Source organism: Castanea sativa, chromosome 12 (genome assembly GCF_040712315.1).
Source record: "Castanea sativa cultivar Marrone di Chiusa Pesio chromosome 12, ASM4071231v1".
NCBI lineage: Eukaryota > Viridiplantae > Streptophyta > Magnoliopsida > Fagales > Fagaceae > Castanea > Castanea sativa.
Window position 1 is genome coordinate 9,303,145 of NC_134024.1, and position 15,007 is coordinate 9,318,151.

At 32.1% G+C, this 15,007-nt stretch overlaps 1 pseudogene; it reads right to left on the minus strand.

Moving 5' to 3' along the window:
* Positions 1–725: 725 nt before the first annotated feature.
* Positions 726–5,555, minus strand: LOC142620143 (dihydrofolate synthetase-like; annotated as a pseudogene).
* Positions 5,556–15,007: the final 9,452 nt, after the last annotated feature.

Consider the following 15,007-nt stretch of genomic DNA (forward strand, 5'->3'; position numbering starts at 1 on the left):
GTAAAACTTCAAAAGAGGGACCATGTAATTTACCAACTTATTTTAATAAAAGAATAAACTAATTTTTATATATATCACAAATTCTAGATTTGCTACACATGCTAAAAAGCATTAAATGCTTTTCATATTGCTTATTTAGCGCTTATATCTATAATTTTTAATGTTTATTTTATTTTTACTTTTTAGGCCAAAACTAAAGAGTTCAGTCCAAATAGAATAAAATTTTATATTTTTTAACACAAATTCCACAACTCACAACTGATCATAAATAGAATCCTAATGCAACTAATCACAATTTGGATCTAGATCCTATGAATCCTAATGCAATCTGAATTGTTTAACAATTCTAAGATTGTAGGAATTGAAAATTCTATAATCTAAATTGGGATTTTAACAACCATGTTCTTGTGGTATGCAAAATCTCAATATATTCCTAAGTATTTTTGGATGAACAATCTAACTGCATTGGTGATCTAGTTGGCTGCCCCGTCCAGCCCTAGCTACAAAGACTCTTCTAGGACCCAAGTAATTAAAATACTGTTTAACAAATAGCTATAAAGACATAACATGATTCACAAGAATTTGAAATTTTGAAACTTCAAAAACTCTAAATATTGAAATAAAAAAATCAATAGTGAAGGTGAAGATGATGTAATTTATAAGAATCATTATTTCCCACTCAAATTGAAAAGGGGTTGCACCTACTACAATATTCCGTTAGCAAAATCAGCTATAGAAACCGTTACTCAAAGCAACATCATAAATAATCTGCCTTAACCACTGAGAGCAGCTAATACCATTGAAACTATATGCAGAGATCCAGTGACTACAATAATGCCTGACTGATTACCTGTTCTTTCTCTTAGGATCTGATTTGTAGCCTTCAATGAAGCCATTAATGAACTTTCAACAGCAAATATGGTTCCATTTTCTAATTTGCTTGCAGAGCATACTAATATATTATTAAACACTTCCCTGGATTTTGTCGTGCCATCATGGACAATATCAATGCCCAATTCTTTGGAAGCTTGGATCCAACAATCTCTTAATAAAGAAGCTGAAGTTGTTCGAGATTTGCCTCCAGCAATGTCAGCTTCTGTCAGAAGGACTACTTCTAATTCTCCACCTGAAAAAATGTGGTAAAGTCTCAATTAGGACTCTCCAAGGCTCCACAAAACTGCTTCTTTGTGTTAGCCTACCACCACCACATATTTCAGGTTAATTTGTGTTAAACGCTACACAGCGAATAAGATAAGGTACAAACAACTAGGATTCTTCATTCACCACCCGCCCAGAAGAGCCAAAAGAACATGTACTAAAGTCACTTTTTTCTAAGACCACTTAATCCAAATAGACCCTATAGCAAAGGCATGCACATAAAGTTAAGCCTTCTTTTAGCATTATTTAATATGTTTTAGAACTGAAATTTTTAATAAATCTGAGTTCTTGTCCTCCTGTAAATTAAGCCTTGGGGGCTTCACTTGGTACCCACAAAATAATAGAGGTAGCCACTACATCTTGACATAAGAAGGCTACTTTTGGTGGGAAGGGGGAGATGGGGTTCTGATAACATAAAAACAATTCTTGTTCTCATTATACCCTCCAACATTAGTAATAAAGTCATTTTTAGTAACAGACAACAAAATCCAACAAGGGACTATACCTGAAAGAAACTCTCTTGCAAATCCAACATGGTCTTTGTCACTTGCCATTGCAACCACAAGAGCCAATGGTGCCTTTCCAAATGCCATCTTTATTGTCTTCACCAAAGCATTTGCAGATTCGTTGGTGTGAGCTGGAAAACATTCAAAAGAACTATGAGAGTTTTGTTTTCTTTTTGATGATTAACTTGTTATAAGGATTGGCTTTTGTCATCTGGTGATAACAGTATAACTAAAATTATTTGAATCTAGAACATCCCCCTACAATGCCCACAAGATTTTGCAAACATTCAAAAGAATATGACAACTGCAAAGTCAAAATAAATATATAACAAGAATTAGAGTAAAACAATGTCCTCAGGACAAAACTGACATGCAAAAAAGTGAAACACTGTATGGTTACTATAAGTAAGACTTATAGGTTAAATACTCAACTCAATTCATTCAGAATAGTGAAATGAATAACAAAGCGAGCATGAGAATCAAACGTCCATCCAGCAATACTGTTGTTCCATGTAGTCCTAGTGCCTCAGTTTCTTTTGATGTTAGAATTTGACTTCTTCCAAGCAAGAATGTATGCTCTAAACCAGCCCTAATAGATCCATCTGAAATTCTCCATCCTAGAGTGTCCATAAAAGTATTAAAGGGACTTGATTAAAGATTGCTCAAAAAAATCATAAACCAATTTTTTTTTTTTTTTTTTTGGAGCCAGTTGCACTATTTTTCTTTTCACCAGGGCTTGGCTCACACCATAAAGTTTTGCTTCCCACGAAAAACTCTGAACTTAGAAACAAGCCAAGAGAGAGATAATCTTCTACTGATCACAGGGGGTTAGCATTTATGGGAAAGCAGTAAAAGTCCCAAATGGCTACCATGAAAGACAACCTAAGGGCTAAGACTATCAGTACCTTGTGTAGATATAAAAAGAAACTAGCTATCCTTAGTCATGGCACATCCATCTTAGGTTTGAGGCCAAATCCTAAAATCAAAAAAAGGTAGGCATTTATGAACCAAATCCGAAATTGAAGGGGAAAAAGAAATCCCCATAAATACTTCTTGACTTTAAAAATCAAAGGAAGTTCCATAGTTTTTGAGTCCAAGTAGAACAAACCATAGCACACATATAAAAATTCACCTAGATTACGAAGGCAGAGTACTGCACAGGTGGCAGTTGCTGCATTTTGTAGTTGGTGACTTCCAAGCATGCACAGTTTCACATCCAATAACTCAAGGAACTGCGTGATAAACATAATTATAAGTTCTTCAAAAGTTCAAATGGCCAATAATTAAAACTTGCATAAGTACCACTCTCAAGAAGAAAAAAACATGATATTACAGAATGTTTATACTGGAAAAAGCGGGGGAAAGGGGGGGGGGGGGGGGCGGGGAATCCAAAGGTATTAAGAAAATAACGCTTCAAGTGCATACCAGCTTAAAGTCCCTCTCAATTTGTATTACTAGATCACAAGATTGGTAAGGTCTACCATTCATCCTGCTAATACCTTTTATGGTACTTTGATTTCCAGCATCAGATGCTGATACTACAGGAGAAGACATTGACAATGCTTTATCCCGTAGAAGCATTCAATGTGTGGAAGGAAAGGCCCACCCAGCACCAACTGAAAAACATTAACCAAATTAGCAGAGTTAAGCTAGCTTTAAAATCATGTGATTAACAATACAACCAAATTAAATTAGCCACTGCATCACAAAACATATCATTGAGTACAACTTCTAAGAGAATCCATCTTTAGATAGTTATCTAAGTCAAAAATACTATTTCAGCCATAATTTAAAACAATACGCACATTATCATAAACTTGGGTGGCACTTCAAGACACGGTTAAACATTAATGAGAGTAGAAGAAATGGACAGTATACAACAAAAACATCACTTCTAGTCTGCTTAAGCAAGAACATGTTGGAGCTGCATGAATTAAATTATACCATGGAGGTTTTCATTACAACATACATCTCTTCTTGCTCCTTTTCATGCTCTGTACTTATTCAAATTCCCCATGCTTTTCTCAGGTAACCATAATGCACAACAAGAAAATTGCATTAAAGAAGAAAAAATATCCTGGGAGAGACCACAAATCATAGTTTTGACACCTAATGTGAGGAAACCAGAACATAAAGAATGACATAAAACCAGGTCAGAAAAAGGTGATGCAGCTATAATCAATTGTCACATTTTACCAAGGATATCAATGAGGTGGGGTCCATTGTGTAATTTGTTCTAAAGATTTTGCAAGTGTAACATTTTTTTGCTAAGTGTAACATGTAGAGAAGGAAACCATACTTGGCAGTATAACCAAAGATTGAAACTAATCAGAACATAGCTTTATCAGTTTATATGATCATGTTAATCCGCATAAGAATTGCATAGGGAGAACAACCTAACTGGGCAGCCATGTTTAATGATTCCCAACTTTGCCAAGGCAATGCTCTCCAGAGAACCTCCAAGCGCAGCCAAATGTTCCTCGCCTATTGTAGTTATGACTGATGCAGCAAGTCCAGAACTAGAAATAATATTTGTTGCATCCCGTGCACCTCCCAACCCAGCCTGTAATATATATAATAAATAAAGTTAATATTAAAATTGCCATCTTAGAATTTTGTATTGGGTTATGAAAAGCCATCAATATAAATTTAATTCCATAGAAAATAACTCTAATTGCATATAAAATAAAGATCAACAAGAAGCAACAATGAAAAAGTTAATAGTCTTCCAACACTGTACATTTAAAAATATATATAAAAATAAAAAAAAAAAAAAAAAAGAAGAAGGAAGAAAAATAGCAGAAAGAAGACATCAAATGGCTTAAAATGAATTACCTCAATAACTACAATGTCAACATTCCCTCGAGCAAATAGGGTGAATGCCATTGCAGTGAAAATCTGAACATGATACAATGGTGACCAAATTAGTGAGTGCAAAGGAAATTTGATACAAACACAAAATTTAACTAGATAAAATTTCCAATAACAGAATTTAATTTGGCTAGGCAACCAAACCAAGTACATTCCCCCCAGTCTTCAATTGAAATTTTGAAGGTACAAAATCAAATGTTAAACATGAGACTTTAACATGTGAAAATATTCATGGCAACCACTTTGACCTGAAAGCTACAGTAAAATTTTCAGAGGAAAACAAAAGAAGAACAAACAGGGCAGGTCAACTAATTGAATCAATTACATTTACCATCCCCAAGCTTGCACAGGGTCATGTATACACCCATCAAATAATCACTGAGTCTAACATCTTTAGAATAGCTATTCAATTCTGAAATCACTAGCTTCTGAGTCTCTTTTTATTTCTTGAACTAAATTCCATTGCTCATCTAATCCAATTGGGAGGGGGGCTTGGGGGGGACAATACCGTACACAAGTTGATACCTCAAAATGACTTATACGCCCATTTTCATGCTCTATTGCCTGATCAAGAATTTTTTTAATCTGAAGCAAAAGACAATTTAATGTCTTTGCTGACACCGGCTCACCAAATCTTCCCAATGATATGCGTTCCCTTATAGTCTGAAAAAATTAAATATAGCTCAAAAATAAGCAATACCTAAAAGTTAAAACTAAAAGCAGCTGCAGATTGCATAAATCCTTTGATACATTATCTGACAAAAATGAAGAAAATATTAACATTAAAACAAACCCATACCTGCTATAACAACCAACAGAATACCCTTCTGCTCGTCAAATATTGGAGAGAAACGCAGCAGTTGATCCTTTTCCTTTTGTCCCAGCAATGTGAACAGCCTATAATAGCTGTTGAGCTAGTTACTTAAAATTAATACTCAAACTCATCGACAAAATGAACAAACAAATTTACAATAAAAAATTCAAAATTCAGAACTTTCTGTGCCCACATACATAAAGCATTACTTTTGATTATTTAATTCAATATTATGGCAAAACTTTCTGCATGCTGAGCCTAATTAGAGACCTTTGAAATGTGAATATCCTCTTCTTATGTTGTTTCAACTTTTTAAGTAATAAATGTAACATTCAATACCATAAAATTCTATTATATCCCAACAGAGCAGTTTTTATAAACCAAAGCCCAAAACTTTCACCCTTCTTTTCTTTTAAATTTTCTCAGCAACCAATCAGAGCATAAATAAACCTCTTTAAAAAAAAAATAATAATAAATAGATAAATAAGGAAAAAGTGTTGGACTTTGAACCTTGAACTGAGACTGAGGATTGGCGGGAGAGAATTTTCAAGTTTTTCAGTTTCTGTTTGTTTCTCGGGAAAGTGAGTGGTTGAAAAGTGAACAGTCTCGAAACGCACCGGATAGTTGTAAAATGCAGCAAATTAACGGTAAACAACTATACTATACGACTTGTAGTACAAATGTCACTTGCTCAACAATTTGCAGTTTTGGACCCATGAGGTATATACATTAGGCTTTATGAAAATTGCGATTAAAATTTATTTAAGATTTTTAACTTTATTTTTGTTCAATTGAGACTTTTAAATTTTAAATTTTAATTTTTTATTCAATTAAGGTATTTTGCCAATTTTGTTAAAAAATTCCTTCTCTTTTATTTCATAGGATAAAACATTGCCATTAAATTTTTTTTCCTCAATGTGAGAATTGTACAAAGGCCTAAGAATTTTTTTTTTATTTATTTAATTTCATATTTAATAGCTTTTTTTTAACAGAATTAGACGAAAAACCTAAATTAAATAAATGCTGAAATGTAAACTACACTCCTAAAATTTTGAGCTTTTTAGATTTTACATCACAAAATTTCAAAATTTAGATTTTATCCACTAAAATTCATTTTTATTTGTATTAGTAGCCCCCATCTATATTTTCATTAAGTGCGATATAAGCTTGATATGCGTGTTTAGTTCATCCAATAAAATAATGCCATATTATTTTTATTATGCCACGTCATTTTTAATTATTCAATTTTTTTTAGGCAAAAAAAATTATATGACATTTTTATTGGACAAACGAAACACATGTGGTAAATTTATATGATACTTAATAGGAAATATTAAAAACTTAAAAGACTTCGATTGAAAGTAACATTAGAAAAATTAAATGAATTTTAGTTACCCTTAATAAACTGAAGTGAAACATGGCGTTAATATAAAGAGAGAAAATCAGCATGCTTGTATTAAAGCAACAGTCAATAATACCACGATAATCAATATTGTCAATGTGAGATTCTATTTGAATTTCTTCGTCTCCAATTGAGTTTGAAAACCTTAAACTCAAAATGAGAAATTGAGAATGTAATGGGAACAGAACTAGAGGAAAATCACCATAAAAATGGAGATGAAAATATAGTTGGCTTTTCATTTCAATTTTATTTGAACTAGCAAGCTAGCCTTTGCTAAGAGGATTGAGAATTTGAGATCTGATAGCAATTGCACCGTGCAATTTACCCTCACCCTTTCACAATATTTTTTTACTTTTTTATTTTTTATTTTTTTCACTTTTACTTTTTTTTACTTTTACTCATTTTTTACAATAGCTAAAATTTAAAGTTGTTTTTTACAACTCTAAATCTCAACCATTTAGAACAATGGCATCAAGTGCAATAATACCGTACCCTAAGTATAAGATATTGCATCTGATCTCAATCCATGCTAAAAAAAAAAGTTGACAAATATTGGAGACATTCCTGCAGCATCTTGTGGCCCTAAGCCCGTAAAGTTAAACCACATCTTGTCTCACCAATCACCATCTCCAACAGAAAATAGAGAGTAGAGAGAGCTAATTCAAAATTTTGTTTTGTATTGGAGGCTAGGCAACAATGGCATTCATAGCACATTTTGGGGAAATTTTTCACATTGAAGTGGAGACCTCAAAACCACGTCAACTTGTGTCTGAGGAACACAAAGGGGCAGACTTTTTTTTCCTCCCCTCTCTCTCTCTCTCTCTCTCTCTCTCACCTCTTGAATCACCATGCAAACTATAACAGGAATGGACACACATGATTGAAGGGCCATATCAACCTACATTAGGTTGATTATTTTCAATTTTAAATGAATCTGTTTTATAATGACCAAAGAGTTTTGTATAGGTGAAGAGATTTCACAATTGAACTAGCACCCAGTGATATTTCTGTTAGAAATATCAAAGCTTCATATAAAATCTCATTGTAATAAATATAGCTTGTAATTTTTTATTTATGGAAATATAGCTTGGTATTCGATTGTTGCTTTAGATATAAGTCATGACATTCAGATTCAAATACTGTTATCGTATTTATAAAAATTCAAAAAAAAAATTATAAAAAACTAAGATGTATTATGTATCTCGTGGGTTAGCACAATTTTCTCTCTTTGGGTATGGGATTTGAAAGAATGATCATTCAAATAAAATGTAAGCATGCTATACCCCACTCCCTGTGATCTTATGACGTCTGGAACTTTGGGACCAATGAGTGTGAATTTTTTTTTATCAAAAAACTATGTTTATATAATTGGGCCTTGTCTAAGTAGTATTGTAGGACATATTTGTGAAAAGTCCAGATGGTAGATGCAAGGCCCAATGGGATATGCAGAACCATGAAACCAAATTAATTTATTGTAATAGATTAAGGGAGATTTTAATATTGGTTTTTTTTTTCTAGATTAATAAGAGATTATCTTAAATTGTTCAAAGTTTTAAACCTCGAAATTTTTATTATTATTATTATTATTATTATTAATTCTATTTTTGTTATTATTTTTATTTTTATTTTTGATATAATATCATAATTTATTCATTTTTAATACACTCATGTAGACAAGAAAATTTAAATTGATGAGATCAAAATTCATCATTTTAGAAAGTTCTAAGGACTTTTCAATTTTTTCATCTCGAAAACTTGGTGAATAAATCTACCTCCTTCAAGCTGGAGAAACTTGAGTAAAAGAGAACTATAATGTAACTAGTCTTAGCCATAAAATATACCATTCATTGCTTATTGGGTAGAAGGGTCTTCCAAATCAAATTGAAAATCGTAAGATTCAACCTTTATATGAATATATATATATATATATATATATATATATATATATATATATATATATATATATATATATATATATATATATATATATATAATGAAGAATCATTGGTAATAATAATGTATTCAATAATTAACATAGTTGATAAAATCTTGTTTAATAGAAAATAAGAGAGATAATCTACAATAAATTTAAACAAATCTTAAAGAGATAAAAGTATATATGCCATAAGATATAAGTAAGTTTTTAACTATAAAACATTAGATAATAGCATCAAAATGAGTTTTGATTTTTCACCTGATAAGCTAATTAATGTCGTATAAAAAAAATCTGATGACTAATGAAAAGTTAATACACTACACAAAAGAGCTTTGAGGAAAAAACTCTAAAAAGTATTACAATAAATTTTTATAACCGTTTTTCAAGACCTTGAAAATGAAGGCATCTTTATTATTAATTATTGTTGTGCTTTTCCTTTTGTTTCTTATTAGAAACATCAAAGTCCAGGTAAATTTTGGAATGTATACCATCTATATATTATCTTATCATATATATTTACTCCATCTTGTATCTACTTTCTATTTGAATTAAGTAACATTGACTGACCTATTTTGTTGTTAACAAATGCCCTAAGAGAATTGATTAGTTAATTATTTTTAAAAAATTTTGATACCGCTTTTATGAAAATATAAAAAGCTATCAAACAAGTCAATTACTTTTTTCTTTTCCTATAAAAAGTTTCTAAAAATAGTTAATTAACAAATACTCTTAGGACATTCGTTAATAGGGATGGCAATGGGGCGGGGCTTCGTCCTTGCCCCGTATGGTTTTGTCTTGCCCCATCCCCGCCCCGCATGACGGGGAATATTTTCTCACCCCATACCCGCCCCTTGGGACCCCGCGAAGCCCCGCCCCATCCCGTAAAACTCTACTTTTTGTTAATTTGTCCTACAATTAATACAATTTTTTTAATGAAACCTATTTCATTAATAAAAATATACTTAAAATTACAACTAAATTTATCCCATCAAATCAAATCAATTTTTAGAAAAAATTGAATAATATATCCAAGTGTTTAACAAGACAATCATTAAAAAAAATAAAAATCTCATAGTATAACACAATAAAATAAAGGTAGAGAATTACATTGGGTAGAATAAAATATGCTAATATTAATATGTTTGTTTAAATAGTAGGGTTTTAGGGTATGAAAAATTTACAATTATAATCCTTAGTAACGCGGGGCGGGGCGGGTCTAAAAATTCTAAACCCATCCCATCCCCGCCCCGCCCCGCCCCATGGTGCGGGGCTAAAATCTTGCCCCATCCCCGTCCTACTGCCTTTGCGGGGCGGGAAAAACTAGCGCAGGGCGAAACGGGAAGGGGCGAGTTAAGCGGAGCGGGGAAAAATTGTCATCCCTATTTGTTAGCATTCATTTTTATTAATTAGAAAAGGAAAGAAAAGTTAATAATATCGACAATCCAACTTTATTTTTTATTTTATTCATTTAAAAAATTCCATTTTCTTTTTTGCGTTTTTGGTCGCAGAGTTTAAACTTGCCTGATTCACGGGGAGGGTGGTTGGGATGGTCTTTAAAAAAATGCTTTTGGTACATTTGAGAAAGGTGGAAGAAGTCAGTTTCCAAGATAAAGAAAAGAAACAATAGGTGTATATTCCATTTTCATTATTATTCTAACGCTAGACGGATTGAAGCCGGCTTCAACGAGTGGCAGTAAATTATATATACCTGGGATTATAGAATATAGATATGGCAAATATATGATTGCCTTCAGTAGCTGATATATTTTCAAGGAAATTGATTATAGTGGAAAAATAAGCCTAAAAGTTACATAAAAAATTAAAAAAAAAATTAAAAAATCAGCAAATGTTTAACGGATACAATCTTTTTTTTTTCTGACCATGTACCGAAGAAGAGGGAAATTATCAAGTGAAGAAAAACTCTTTAGAATTTGCTAAGAAAACACAAACTTTCAACTTTGGGTTCAACATTTTCCTTTCACCATTTTTTTTCATTTCTTTCTTTCTTTTTAACGGTCTCCCTTGCTCTTTTTCTTCCTTTCTTGTTTTTTATCCCTAGCAAAATTAGTTAATGACTTCTTTTACGTTTTGTGTCCAAATGCAAATTTTCCAAGTGCAGTTACTTGGGTGGGGAGTAGTTTTAACGGTAAAAGTGTCAAACAAGGCAAGAAAGACTTTGCAAAACTTGCTAAGAAAACACATGTTTCAACTTTCGGTGCAACTTTTTCCTCTTTTTCTTCCTTCCTTTTCCTTTTATATTGACTACTTTCATCTCTCATGCTACTTTTACGTTGTGTCCAAATGCAAATTTTCCAAGTGCTGTCACTTGGGTGGGGAGTAGTTTTAACAGTAAAAGTGTCAAACAAGGCAAGAAAGACTTTGCAGAATTTGCTAAGAAAACACAAATTTCAACTTTCGGTTCAACTTTTTCTTCCTTCCTTTTCCTTTTATATTGGCTACTTTCATCTCTCATGCCCAAATTGCGCAAATGATGTCGCTGGGGTTTTCAATTTTTTTTTTTTTTTTTTGAATATATAAAACTATTCACCTCAATTCGAAATTCAGGGTGGGGAGTTGACGGGGAAAGTGAAACATACAGAGGTTGAGACCAAAATGTAAATTTTTGGTGAGACCAAAAAAAAAAAAAAAAAGTAATGCTAGGAACGCATATTTTTACAAACTATTAATGTGTCAATTTTTTACTAATTTTCTTTAAAACCTAACACTATTATTGTTGCATATTGGGATCATAGACAAATGTTTTGTTTGTTTGTTTAGACTCCTTAAAATAGATTGTTTGACCTAATGAATTAGCCAAGTGTTTACTTAGGTTAATTATGAGATCTAGGTTACATAGTAAAAGATCATATCATGCACAGCAGTAAAAAAGTAAATAACATACAAATATGATTACCTAGGAAAGCCAATGAAACAAACCGTTTTAATGTAAAAACATGTGGATGATTTAACCTAACTATCCTCAAGGTAAACAAATCCACTAATAGAGGATTGAAGCTTTTACAAAAGATTTAACCATAAATCTATTGCTACCTCCAGTAATTACTTACTGACACGACCACGTGCAAACTCCGAATCCACAGACTCTTTCTCTCTTGGATTTGCAGCACACAAGCTCCCACACTTGTGACTTTGAGATCCCACTCAAAGATTTCAGATCACCAGTTGTTGATCTTGTATGACAGCAAATTCTACAGCATCGGATCTTGAGATTTTTCAAGGAATAACACCGGCAAAAGACTTGAGAGAGATTTGGGTACAAAAACCCTAGAGCTACAATAGGCGGCACAAGATGCACTATTCTCTCTCTAAAAACCACCACTAGGGTTAGCTTATGACTTTCAGATGACTTTGAGATCCCACTCAAAGATTTCAGATTACCAGTTGTTGATCTTGTATGACAACAAATTCTATAGCATCGGATCTTGAGATTCTTCAAGGAATAACACCGACAAAAGACTTGAGAGAGATTTGGGTACAAAAACCTTAGATCTACAATAGGAGGCACAAGATGCACTCTTCTCTCTCTAAAAACCACCACTAGGGTTAGCTTATAATGTCCTTTAAATACTGCAATAAGCAGATCACGATTTGAGCTTTAAACGGAAAAGTTTGGGCTAATGGGCCGAACTTAAAATTCTGCCGATGTGATTCTCGATCGGTCGAGCCTTGTTCTGGACTAGTTGAACCTGGCATGTTTCAAATTCTTCTTTCTGTAACTTGTATGTTCTTGTGTTCTAACTTGTAACACCTTGAGCAATGTTTAATAAATCCTATAGACTCTAAGATCTATACCTAGACAAGTTTGTGCTTACGGTTTGCCAATTGTTCTAAACTTTTAGAACCTAACAATCTCCCCCTTGACAATTCGTCACAAAACTTACATACATAATGAAATGCTCAAAGACAAGAACAACCCAATACAATAAAATGCTTAAATACATCACAAATCTCAATTTAAGACTTCAAACCTAAAAGTTGCTAGAAGAGGTAAAATGTCTTAATCAGAACGTACTTGTCTTTCCTGAAACACTCAAAAGAGCACATCAACGTATGTACGGAAATAAAGACAAATAAATAATAAATAACAAATATGCAATAATAGCAAATAACTAACATGCAAACTAACTCTCCCCCTAAGTTAGATACATTAAAATATTATCTTCTCCCCCTTTCAAAAAAAAATTTCATCTCCCCCTAAATAAAAACATTTTAAAACCTTTTAAATAGGATTTCCCAAATTTCATCTATCTCTCCCCATTTTCATCACGTATTGACAAAGACAACCCAAACAGAAAACATACACAACAGAAGACAAGAGAAAATAGAGAATCAAGGAACCAATAAAAATAATCAACTCTATAGATAATAGAGGCAACTCCCCCTATGAAGAGCAATAACTCCCCCTATGAACAGCATATGTTTTAAAAACATCTTTCTCCTCCTATAAAAATAGGAAAAACAAAACAAGTTTTGGGAAAAACAGTTTTGGAGAAAATTTAGGAGGTGGGGAAAAATTAAGAAACACAAACCAAACCTATAAAAAAAAAAATTGAGGATACACATGAAGAAAAATATTCTCTCTTTCAATATATGCAAACTTGACAGTATGTGACCCATAAACAGATGCATGCAAACATTTCAGGCACAATCAGTTAAGACTATACAATATAGATCTCAAAGATATAAAAATTTAACATTGATAACGTCTTACAATGTATATTTGTTATATATTTATGTGGGCGTTATCTTCTTATTATTATGCTTAATTTGTATAATTAAGCCATGATTTGCATTAATCCCTATTATTTATCTTTACATAATATTTTGAATAAGATGTCATTTATTGCGTGTAATTTTCTATTTTCAGGATATTATGTGAAAAATATGAGTTTACAAGAGTTTGTGAGAGAATGGAGGCCAAACTAGAATTAAAGACGAGCTAAATGACCATGCTTAAAAGTCTAAGGAGGTGCAGCTGGAGTGCTTGGATCGTCTACCATGTTTGGAAGTTTCAAATAAGGAAAGAAATCAAAGAGGCAGAATCTGAAAAGGAAAAATCTTATTTAAGCACTGATCAGTATTTTGGGCATATCTCTCTCCTCAAAATTTCAATTGACACAAGGCTAGATGGGTTGGAACCGTGACTTTAATATCTACGACTTTCCAGTTTTGATTTTTTTGAAATTCTCAATTTTTGAAAGCCAAAATTAACTCACAAGTTACTGCTGTAAACCTAGACAAAAATTAAAATAGTAAAAGTTTTATTTTCTTGGGACACTTTGATGATAGGGTTTTCAAGGGAGGCTATGTAGAACGAATTTAGCAGAGAAAATTTTGTATTTTCCTTTCTCTAATGGCAGCCTAAACTCTTTGCTAGGGCTAGGGGTTATATTTCTTCTATACGGTATGAATATTCAATGCGATTCTTTTTAGGATTTTATTAACAACATATTTGATTGTTCAATTAAATTTCTTTTGATGTATTAGTTCTTCCATGCTTTCAATAAGTTCAATCATGTTTTTCTTATTGCTACGATCTCCTGCAATTGGGAGTGAGCAAGCAAGCATGCTCTATGTTTTCATGTGTCAAGGTATTTTGAACTCAAAATCAACCTTAAAAGTAGAGAAAATATTTGCATATTTATTATCCATTATATCTTTTAAAAAAATAATCCAATTTTTTTGGCAATTCACAAATCAAGAAAAATAGCATATACTAAAATGTACAGAACTCAAAAATCAATTAATCAATTTTTAAATCAAGTTAAGTACCCAATTTAGCAAAGTGTATGCGTGTTTTGTGTGAAACCAATGAGAGATATGATTGCAAAAATGCAAGATGGATAAAGAAAACAATGGAATACATGTGAACCCCATCATAAATGATGCATGAAAAGACTGATTAGTCAAGAAACTAAAAACTGAAAATTTTTCAGTTTCAATCAGTCGAACATCGATCGAGTATCGAACAAGAGAGGTAGAGAGTTTTGAACACATAAGCTCACACTTTCGATCGGTCGAGGGAGACTTTCAATTGGTTGAAACAGTTAAAAATTTTAAAACTTTAAAATCTGAAATTTTTTATATATGCAGAAAAAACAACTTGAAAAGAAGTTTTTAAGACTCAATGTATATGAACATGATCTAGAAAAGTTTTAAAAACACGATGCCTCTTAAATGCAAATATCAAAACCAATCAAGAAGTTAAAATCACAAAATTTAAACTTCTTTAACATTTTTTTAAATTCCCAACCAAAACAAAAATTTGCATTTACACATCAGTTCATATGTAATTAAAG